The sequence below is a fragment of the Scyliorhinus canicula genome, chromosome 8 (assembly GCF_902713615.1).
Source record: "Scyliorhinus canicula chromosome 8, sScyCan1.1, whole genome shotgun sequence".
In the NCBI taxonomy this organism is placed as follows: domain Eukaryota; kingdom Metazoa; phylum Chordata; class Chondrichthyes; order Carcharhiniformes; family Scyliorhinidae; genus Scyliorhinus; species Scyliorhinus canicula.
In genome coordinates, this window is record NC_052153.1 from 116,384,839 (window position 1) to 116,395,101 (window position 10,263).

Genomic DNA, 10,263 nt, shown 5'->3' on the forward strand with positions numbered 1-10,263 from the left:
TCCCCTCCCCGAACTCCTCCTCCCGTCAGCCCCTCCACTGAGGCCTCCTCCTCCCGTTGCAGCTCCTGGTAAATCGCCAAGACCTTGCCCTCTCCAACCCATATCCCCGAGATCACCCTGTCCTGAATCCTGCGTGCTGGAAGCAGCGGGAATTTCCTCACCTGTCGTTTCACAAACGCCCTCACCTGCATATACCTGAAAGCGTTCCCCGGGGATAGCCCAAATTTCTCCTCCAGCACCCCTAGGCTCGCAAATGCCCCATCAATGAACAGGTCCCCCATTCATTTGATCCCTGCCCGATGCCAACTCAGAAACCCCCCATTCATCCTTCCCCGAACAAAGCGATGGTTCTCTCGAATCGGGGACCAAATCGAGGCTATCATCTCGCCCCTGTGTCGTGTCCACTGCCCCCAGACCTTCAGAGTCGCCGCCACCACCGGACTCGTGGTGTACCTTGTCGGTGGCAGCGGTGCCGTCACCAGCGCCCTCAGACTCGTGCCCACACAGGACGCCATCTCTAGCCTCTTCCACGCTGCCCCTCTCCCTCCATTACCCACTTACAAATCATCGCCACATTGGCTGCCCAATAATAACCATATAGGTTCGGCAACGCCAGCCCCCCACTGCCCCTGCTACGCTCCAAAAACACCCTCATCACCCTCGGGGTCTTATTTGCCCACACGAATCCCATGATGCTCCTGCTTACCCGTTTGAAAAAGGCCTTAGGGATCAAAATGGGAAGGCACTGGAACACAAAGAGAAACCTCGGAAGGACCGTCATCTTAATCGACTGCACCTTACCAGCTAGTGAGAGTGGCAACATATCCCATCTTTTAAAATCCTCCATCTGCTCCACTAGCCGTGTCAAATTGAGCTTATACAGGGCCCCCCAACTCCTAGCTACCTGGATCCCCAGGTACCAAAAGCTCTTTTCCGCCCTCTTCAGCGGAAGCTCGTCTATCCCCCTTTCCTGGTCCCCTGGATGCACCACAAAGAGCTCACTCTTCCCCACGTTGAGTTTATACCCCAAAATGTCCCCAAACTCCCTAAGGATTCGCATGACCGCCATCCCCTCCACTGGGTCCGCAACATATAACAACAGGTCATCGGCATACAACGACACCCGGTGTTCCTCTCCCCCCCCGAACCAATCCCTCCAGTTCCTGGACTCCCTCAGTGCCATGGCCAACTTCTCAATTGCCAATGCAAACAACAAGGGGGATAAGGGACACCCCTGCCTCATCCCCCGGTACAACCGAAAGTACTCCAAACTCCACCGGTTCGTAGCCACACTCGCCATAGGGACTTTGTATAGTAGCCTGACCCAACATATGAACCCTTCCCTGAACCCAAACCTCCGCAGCACTTCCCAGAGATACTCCCACTCCACCCGATCGAAGGCCTTCTCCGCGTCTATAGCCGCCACTACCTCCGCTTCCCCCTCCACCGAGGGCATCATAATCATATTGAGGAGCCTCCGCACATTAGTATTCAGCTGCCTACCCTTCACAAATCCTGTCAATCTTTATTTTAGATAAAAAAATCAATCTTTATTTTAGATTTCAATTATTTTAGCATCTCAATTATTTTGCCTTTTGTTCGCGGTTCTTATAAATTCATATTGGCACAACATTTCCACCGAGTCCATCTCCATCTACTTCACAGCCAACATGGGGAAAGCGGATAACTTTACATTTATCCACATGATAATGCATCTGCCATGCATGTGCCCACTCACAGTCTGTCCAAATCGTGCTGAAGCATCTCTGCATTCTCCCCACAGTTCACCCCCCCCCTCCCCCCATCCAACTTTGTATCATCTGCAGATTTGGAGATACTACATTTAATTCCCTTGTCCAAATCATTAATATATAATAATGTGAACAGTTGGGGTCCTCGCACAGATTCCTGCGGTACCCCACTGGTCACTGTCTGCCAATCAGAAAAAGATCCATTTATTCCAATGTTTTGCTTCCTGTCTGCTAATCAGCTTTCTATCTCAAGATACAACCTGCAATTCCACGCACTTTAACTTTACGTAGTAATCTGCTATGTGAGACCTTGTCGAAAGCCTTCTGAAAGTCTACATAAACCACATCCACTGGTTCTCCCTGATCAGCTCTACTAGTCACATCTTCAAAGGATTCCAATAGATTTGTCAAGCATGATTTCCCTTTCATAAATCCATGCTGACGTCTGATTATCGACTGCTTTCCAAATTCTATGCTATGAAATCCTTGATACTGGACTCTAGCAACTTCCCTGCTACCGATGTTAGGCTCACTGGACTATAGTTCCTTGTTTTCTCTCGACCTTCTATTTGAATAACGGGGTTATATTAGCTACCCTCTAAACTGTAGGAACCATTCCAGAAGCCAAAGAATTTTGGATTGATAAAGAAATTCCAATTAAGGGCCAATTTAGCACGGCCAATCTACTGAACCTGCACATCTTTGGGTTTAGGGTGAGACCCACACAGACAATGGGGAATTGTGCAAACTCCATATGGACAGTGACCCAGGGCCGGGATCAAACGGGTCCTCGGCACCATGAGGCAGCAGTGGGCCGGTCCACGGATGTCAGAGAATCTACCGGCCTGCAAGGGAACATAAAAGAGGAAGGTTAGAGATAGTATTAATGTTAGAATTAAATTTTAAAAGGTTAGTACAGTTATAATAGATGTAGGAAGTGTATCTGTGTGAGACAGCTTGCAGAGAGTTGCCACGCCATCTTGGAGAACATGGGTCAGATACATGGACCTTTTACTTTTCCATAGAATGTGGGCATTCCTGGTAGAGTAGTATTTATTGCTCAACCCTAATTGCTTTCGAGAAGATGGTGGTGAGCTGCCACCTTGAACCACTGCAGTCCATATGGTGTAGATACACCCACAGTGCTGTTAGGGAGAGAGTTCCAGGATTTTGATCCAAGACAGTGAAGGAACTGCGATACAGTTCCAAGTCAGGATGGTGTGTGCCTTTTAAGTGAACTTTCAGTTAATGGTGTTCCTATGTGTCTGCTGTCCTTGTCCTTCAAGGTGGTAGAGGTCATGGGTTTAGAAGGTGTTGTCAAAGGAGTTTTGCGATTTGCTGCAGTGCATCTTGAAGATGGTAATAATGCTGCCACTGTGCATTGGTGCTGGACCACTGGAACAGCTTGGCTAGGGGCTAATTCTAGAGCACAAGTCTTCAGTGCTATTGACATAATGCTGTCAGAGGCCTTTGCAGCATCCTCTGCCATCAGCTATTTCTTGATATCACGTGGAGTGATTCAAATTGGCTGAAGACTGTGATCTGTGATGCTGCGGACCCTATAGGAAGCTGAGATGGATCATCCATTCACACTTCTGGCTGAAGATGGTTGCAAATGCTTCAACTTTGTTTTTTGCACTGATGTGCTGGGTTCCCTCATCATTGAGGATGAGGATATTTGTGGAGCCTCCTTCTCCATTTAGTTGTTTAATTGTCCACCACTATTCACAACTGGATGTGGATGGACTGCAGAGTTTATATCTGATCCACTGGTTATGGGATCACTTAACTCTGCCTATCGCTAAAGTAAAAGCCAAATACTGCGGATGCTGGAAATTTGAAATAAAATAGAAAATTCTGGATAACACCTGTGTTTCTCTTTCCACAGATGCTGCTAGATCCACTGAGTTTATCCAGCATTTTCTATTTTTATTTCTATTGCTTGCTGCTTATGCTGTTTCACGTGGAAGTAGTCCTGTGTTGTAGCTTCACCAGGGTGACACCTGATACTGCTTTTGGTAAGCCCTGATGCACTCTTCATTGAATGGGGTATATGCTGGGTCAAATTCAATTCTGCTGTTGCTGATGGCCCATTGTCATGGAAATGTCCCTTTAAGAACTGTTTGTCTTCTCAAATGGCTGCAGTGATATCATTGTGTGGGTGGAGCTGGGCGGTGGCTCTGGTTTTTAATTTTGTTTTGAGCTGGAAGCTGTTTGTGGCTCTGAGTTTTACTTTTGGTTTACACATTTGGAAGCTGGATTCAGACTACAAGGATCTTGGAGTCTCTCTCTGCATGTTAAAAAGGTGTCTCCAGATCACTTGATAACTTCAAAGTAATAACTGTGTTCTGGAAGGAATTCAAACCTACTGTTTTGTGGTAATAGGGATTGTCTGATTTATGGATGTTGTTACTTGAGTGAAACAGTAAAGGGAAATTATTAAGGGTTAAATATAGAGTACAGTAGCTGTGTGGGGTATTTAGTTTGTAGTTGATAAAATGCCTACGGTGTGTTTATCGAAATGTTAACTGCATTTGTAGAATAAACTTTATTTTAAATTTAAAGTGCTTAAGGCCTTGTTGAATAACACCTGAAAGGTAGGCCCTTGTGCTCCTCAACCAAAATCTATAAACAGTTGTAGATCAGGTGAACTCGTGATACACTTTGGTGTTCTCTAAACCCTGGCCCAGATCACCACATGGATCTCCAGTTTTGATTTGCTAGATATGTTTGAAACCTATCCCATTTAACATGATTATAGTGCCATATAACACCTCAATGTGAAGATGGGATTTTGTCTCCTCAAGGACTGTGTGGTGGTCGCTCCTACTGATACTGTCATTGAGTGATGCACCTGCAACAGGTAGATTGGTGAGGATGAGACCAAGTAGATTTTTCCCTCTTGTTTGTTCCCTTGTCATCTGACAGAGGTCCAGTGTAATAGCCGTTGTGATGGGAAATAATCACTCTGGAGGATGTGAGATTCAAGAAAACAAAGATTTTATATCGAGCAAATACAAGAGAGAGAACCTTAGCTAGCCAAGGGGCCTCTCTCGATTCTACAAGGTTTGCAGCACGTATTTATTGTCCTTGTTTTCCTACTTTTCGTTATAATATTTCTCATTCATTTCTTTTTTTAATAAATATTTTATTGAGGTATTTTTTGGTTTAACGACAACAACAAAATAAACAATGTACATGAATCTATAAACATAGTGTAAATGCCGTCTTCCTCCCTTACAGGTCCCACCTTTATTATACCCCTATTCTAAGCTAAACGAACTCCATCCCCCCTCCCCCCCAACTTCTGCTGACGATTAATTTTCCGCAAAGAAGTCGACGAACGGTTGCCACCTCCGGGCGAACCCTTACAGTGACAGAGAAGGCTAGCCATGTCCGATAGCCAGGTCTCTGATTTCAGGGGCTTTGAGTCCCTCCAAGCGAATAGTATCCGTCTCCGGGCTATCAGGGAAGCAAAGGCCAGAACGTCTGCCTTTTTCTCCACCTGGATTCCCAGATCTTCCGACACCCCGTAAATCTCCACCTCTGGACTCGGTGCCACCCTTGTTTTTAACACCATCGGCCTGACATCTGCAAAACCCTGCCAGAATCTCCTAAGCTTTGGATATGTCCAGAACATGTGGACATGTTTCGCTGGCCCACCCGCACACTTTGTACACCTATCTTCTACCCGAAAGAACTGGGCCACTGTCATGTGAGCCCGGTGGTTGACCTTGAATTGTATCAGGCTGAGCCTGGCCCAGAGACCATCCTCTATCTCTCCTCCCAGCTCCTCTTCCCACTTGCGCTTCAGCTCCTCGGTCTGCATCTCCTCTCACCCCATAAGTTCCTTGTAAATGAAAGCAACCGTCCCTTCTCCGACCCACCCTCTGGAAACTATCCTGTCCTGCATCCCCCTTGGTGTTTGTAGCCGGAAGGTTGACACCTGTTTATGTAGGAAGTCCCACACCTGCAGATACCTGAATTTGTTTCCCCTTGCCAACCCAAACCTCTCCTCCAGCACCGTCATACTCAGAAAGCTCCCCTCTATAAACATATTCCCCATCCTCTCAATCCCTGCTCTCTGCCATCTCCGAAACCCCCCCGTCCATCCTTCCCGGAGCAAACCGGTGATTATAACAGATTGGAGATCACACCGATGCTCCCTCTGCTCCCACATGTCTCATCCACTGCCCCAGACTCTCAGGGCTGCCACCACCTCGGGGCTGGTGGAGTACAATGCCAGCGGGAACTGCAGTGGCGCCGTTATCAACGCCCCCAAACTGGTGCCCTTACATGAAGCTGCCTCCATACGCTTCCATGCCCCCACAACCACCCACTTCCTGATCATGGCTATATTCGCCGCCCAATAGTAGTTACTGAAGTTTGGCAGCGCCAGCCCGCCCTCTCCCCGACTCCACTCAAGCATCCCCTTCTTTACTCGCGGTGTCTTGCCCGCCCATACAAAGCCAGTGATCGCTTTGTTGACCCATTTAAAAAAGGACCGCGGAATAAAGATGGGGAGACACTGAAACACAAACAGGAATCTCGGGAGGACCGTCATCTTCACCATGTGCACCCTCCCAGCTAGTGGCAACGGGAACGCATCCCACCTCCAAAAATCGTCCTTCATTTGGTCTACTAGTCTGGCCTGATTTAGTTTGTGCAGCCGTTCCCATTCCTGCGCCACCTGGATGCCTAGGTACCTAAAGCTTCCCCCTACTAATCTAAATGGCAGCTCCCCCAATCGCCTCTCCTGTCCCCCCACCGGGACAACAGACATCTCACTTTTCCCCATATTTAGCTTATACCCCGAAAACCGGCCAAATTCCCCTGGAGACCTCATGATTTTGTCCATCCCCTCTGCTGGGTCCGATACATACAGGAGCAGGTCGTCTGCGTAAAGCGAGATTCTGTGCTATCCCATTCTACTCGATCAAAGGCCTTCTCTGCGTCCATTGCGACCACTACCTCCACCTTCCTACTTTCTGGGGCATCATGATCACGTTTAATAGCCTTCTTACATTGGCCACTGTGTTGTTCCTTGTGTCTTAATAAAGCTCGTAGTCTCAAAGTTGGAGAAGGTGCTTTATTGTGAATTTGTTCTGTCTTCAGAGCTTAACTTATAGCTACCTCAAATGCTGCCTGCCTGTGTCTGTGTCCTGCTACCAGTTCTCCCTTCCGTGAAGGGTGTCCTCGCTTCCTGCCCCTCTGTATTTATAGCTCTCCCGTGCTCCCTCTAGTGCTTGCTCAGTTGTATTGCATCTACACTGATACACAATCACCACATCCCCCCTTTTTTCTTTACATATTTTCTGTTAAAGAAAATTGTACAAAACAGTTAGATTACTTATGATATGTGTATCTATACAAGTGATGGTGCTATTGCATATTTTACACAGCCAATTTATATTTATGAGTCCAATCTTAATAAAAACATTCATGAGTCCAAACTTGATGGATTTGTTCACTGAGTTTTTTCTTTTTTGTTGTTGACGTGGTGATATTGATATTGCAACTCCATTGTGAATGTTGTCGGTGTTCTTGTTATTTTAAGTAACCAATATGTCATCCTATGGTGTTTGCATCGTCGAACCACTGATGTTGACGGACATGGACTTTTTTCTGTGCTTGTGGTATCGATTTAGTATGTCAACTGCCTTGAAAGCTGGTGTGCTTGCTTGTTCTGGAGCAGATGTAAGTTTGTGCGATTCGTTGTCATCCCATGGCATGTTTGTAGTCTTGTCATTGTTTTGCGGTGTGCTGTGGCATTGTCCTTCATGAGCAGAGTTGTACCATTTCGTACAAGTCGTTGTTTCATTGCTGTTGTTTCTGTTGTTCCTGTCTTTGTTGTTGTCGCTATCTTTGTTATGCTTCTTGTTGGTTTTGTTGTTCTTCTTGTAGTTTTTGTCGTTGTGCTTGTAGTTTTTGTTGGTGCTGTTGTTGTTCTTGTTTCTGCAGTGCTTCTTGCGATTTTTGTTGTTCTTATCGCGCTTCATGTTGCTTTTGTTCTTGCTGTTGTTCTCGTTTCTGCTGTGCTTCTTGTGGCTTTTGTTTTTCTTGTTATGCTCAATGAGTGTCCCGTGTGGATAATTTGAGTCATTGTCACAGTTATTGGTGCGAGTGTCCTATGTGGAATCTGCTACATTGAACGTTTCGTCTCGAGAATGGTGAGAATGATCTGGTGACAGCAGTCATTTGTGGTGGATTTGGTTCCTCGTCTTTGCTTTCTTGGTGCTCCTCTTCTGGAGTCAAAATCTTCATGGTTTCTATTGACGTGGTCTCTCTGGACTCTTGGGTGGCCCTACTCTGTGCTTCTGTACAGACAGGCTGAGAACTGTCAGTCCCGCTGTGATCCTGTACCTCCTGTATGTCGAGTGTGATCACCTTGTCACTTTTTTCGCATGCAGTGGGTAGATGTACATTGTCTTCTTCTTGATTATGTGAGCTTGGTAGACTTTCATAGTCTGCTTGCGGTTGCTCAGATACGGTGGGTTGACCTTCATGGTCTTGTTCATGCATGGTGTTCGCCAGGGAGTGTTTGCTTGCTTCCCTTTTGGAGTCTTTCATCACTCTCACTGTGGAGCCTGTCATCGCTCTCTGTGTGGAGTCTTTCTGTGCTCTCTGTGTGGCGTCGTCATCGTCTTGGGTATTGCTGTCATCCAATGTATCGACGATCTGCCATGGCACCATGGTGTTGGATTCATCTACCACGAGTAGATTTGTGTTGAGCTTTGCGACCGTGTCGCTGATGCTGTGATCAGCATATCCGAATAACTCAGCCACGTCTGAGTAGTATTGTTCGAAAAACAAATCATCTTTTTTAGTTTCGGATTTTTTTTTGTTCTCTTCACTTTGGGTGGTGCAGACTGCTTTTTCCAGGGTGTTGTGAGAGTTATTTTCAACTGCTGGTTTAAGTTCAGGCATTTTTCTGTCTTCTGAGGCAAGAAGATTTGGCTTTACAGCTTTAAATATCTTGTTTTCAATTTTCGGGCATTTCCCTTATAAGTGGGCGTGGTCCGGATCCTCAGACGTCATGCCGCTCGTGACATCATGCGTAGGAATCAATCGCGCATGCGCAAATCGGCCTTCCTTTACTGTGAGATTTTGTGTCCACTCCGCATGCGCAACTTGCGCATGCACATAACGATCCGCGACCAAAACGTTTTGAGACTGCGCATGCGCGGCTTGCGCATAACGATCAGCAACAAGAACTTTTTTAAACTGCGCATGCGCAGAACGCAAAATGGGTGATTGTAACTGCGCATGCGCGGCTTCTGTTTCCTGCGTATGCGTAGACACAGACTTTCATTCTTTGTGCCCCAGAGACTGTAAAATGTGCTCCGACGCCATTTTATTGTGGATTTCAGCGGATTTTCTTTCTGAAAGTTGTAAGTTACCTTTTACTTTCAATCTGTACTGGATTTCAGCGTTTTGGCTTTGTGAAAAATTCAAGTTACTTCTTCCTTTTGATGTCAACTGGATTTCAGCGTTTTGTCTCTGTGAAAAACTCATTCTTCCTTTTGATCTGTACTTTTCACTCGCGATTTCTTGACTGAACCCTTTCTGTTCTGATAGTGATTGTTTGAGTTTTGCATCACTCAGTCTCTGTGCAGTTTGGCCTCTGAGCATACAGTGCTGTTCAAATTTCATAAAGTACTCTTCAAATTTTTTTTAGTATTAGTTGTAAGTTGTTGCTGTCTTCTGCTTTTGAGTATTTAAATCCAGTATATACTTTTCTAGCTTCATGTCCTGCGATGAGCATTGCTATTTTCATCTCGTCTGAGGCTGCTGCTAAATCATTAGCTATGATATAAAAATCAAACATTTGTTTAAATAATTTCCAGACATTTCTTACATTACCTGTCATGTTCAGCTGAGGTGGGTGTCCAACCCACATCCTCGAATAAGCGAGGTCTTCCCAAGTCGAATGTCCAGTAGGAGGTCTCCATGCCATTTTGGTCTTTCTGTGTCTGCAGTTTTTCCTTGAGTAATCTTGTATTAAGCTTCTGAAGCCACTACTGGTACCATGTGTTGTTCCTTGTGTCTTAATAAAGCTCGTAGTCTCAAAGTTGGAGAAGATGCTTTATTGTGAATTTGTTCTGTCTTCAGAGCTTAACTTATAGCTACCTCAAATGCTGCCTGCCTGTGTCTGTGTCCTGCTACCAGTTCTCCCTTCCGTGAAGTGTGTCCCCACTTCCTGTCCCTCTGTATTTATAGCTCTCCCGTGCTTCCTCTTGTGCTTGCTCAGTTGTATTGCATCTACACTGATACACAATCACCACAGCCACCAACTGCCTTCCCTTAATAAACCCCATCGGGTCCTCCCCAATAACGTCCGGAACACAATCCACAATCCTAGAGGACAAAATTTGGCCAGCAGTTTGGCGTCCACATTCAATAGGGATCTCGGCCTGCAGGAGCCTCACAGCTCCGGATTCTTGTCCTGCTTCAGGATCAGCAAAATCGTGGCCTGTGACATAGTCAGGGAAGCACCCCCTCCCTCCAATGC